Raw genomic sequence first — 1,243 nt, 5'->3', positions numbered from 1 at the left:
TAATATTTTATTTTATTTATTTATTCCCTTTTGTTGTCCTTGTTGTTTTATTGTTGTAGTTATTATTGTTGTTGTCGTCATTGTTGGATAGGACAGAGAGAAATGGAGAGAGGAGGGGAAGACAGAGAGGGGGAGAGAAAGATAGACACCTGCAGACCTGCTTCACCGCCTGTGAAGCGACTCCCCTACAGGTGGGGAGCCTGGGCTCGAACTGGGATCCTTATTCCAGTCCTTGTGCTTTGCGCCACCTGCACTTAACCCGCTGCGCTACAGCCCGACTCCCCCCAAAGCTTTTTTCAATGTCTTAGAAGCCATGTTCAAACCTAGATATCCTCAAGTTTGAAAGGTTGTTTGTTCTTCCAGAGCATTGGTAAGCTGCTTATGGGGGTGCTGGGGATTGAATTTAAGATTGTTGTTGCCTTAAGCATGAAAATCTTTTTGCATAAATACTATGTTACCACCCTATCTCCATAACTTTATGATAATAATAATAACAAATAGTGGTTGCATTCTCCTATAGCAGTTGTTGAGTTAAATGTTTCACATTCACTATCTTCACATCCATGTTGGTTGTACAGGGCCCTGAATCCCTCCCTCTATATTTTCAAATATAATTTCTTTCAAGGTTACGTATTCTAAGAATTAAGAATTGATAGATAACCATGTATAAAAATGATAACTGCTTCTCGGCTTTTTGGCTAAGATCAAGTGTAGTATCTGTTATTATCAGTTTAAAAATAAGATCAATATACTATTACTATAAAATATTTTACAACGTATATATGAGGAGTGGGGATGGAGGCTGGAGTGTCAAACACTATAACTAATATAGATCTCTCTCAGCTGGGTTAAAAGATCATCACGGTGACTAGCTCAGGAAACAGTTTTGTTATTTCAGTCAGCAGTTGAATTGGCTGTACTCAGCTGCTACCAGCTCAATTTTTTTTTTTTTTTAGCAGCAGACTGCAAAATCAGGCAAAAGCTATTGATATATTAGCGATATTGATAGGCATTACTTCAATGACATATTGCTTTATATATGCAGATTCTTACTAGCATGTTCAAGGGTATTTCATCTCTGATAAATGAGAAACATTTTACATGTTTCAAAAAGAACCAGATCAAAATGATATCAAGTCATAGATCATAGAGACATAAAGACTCTCAAGAGAATGTCTAATCCATAGCCTTTACAATTTAAAGGTAAGTGGAAAAATAATGATATTCTAGCTCTTTTGGAGCT

At 36.8% G+C, this 1,243-nt stretch overlaps 1 pseudogene; it reads left to right on the top strand.

The window, feature by feature from the left end:
* Positions 1–678: 678 nt before the first annotated feature.
* Positions 679–821, top strand: LOC132537107 (U2 spliceosomal RNA; annotated as a pseudogene).
* The last annotated feature ends 422 nt before the right edge of the window (positions 822–1,243 follow it).

Source organism: Erinaceus europaeus, chromosome 2 (genome assembly GCF_950295315.1).
Source record: "Erinaceus europaeus chromosome 2, mEriEur2.1, whole genome shotgun sequence".
Classification (NCBI taxonomy): Eukaryota; Metazoa; Chordata; class Mammalia; order Eulipotyphla; family Erinaceidae; genus Erinaceus; species Erinaceus europaeus.
Note: the sequence above shows the minus strand (reverse complement) of the source record. Positions and strands in the feature narration are given on the sequence as shown.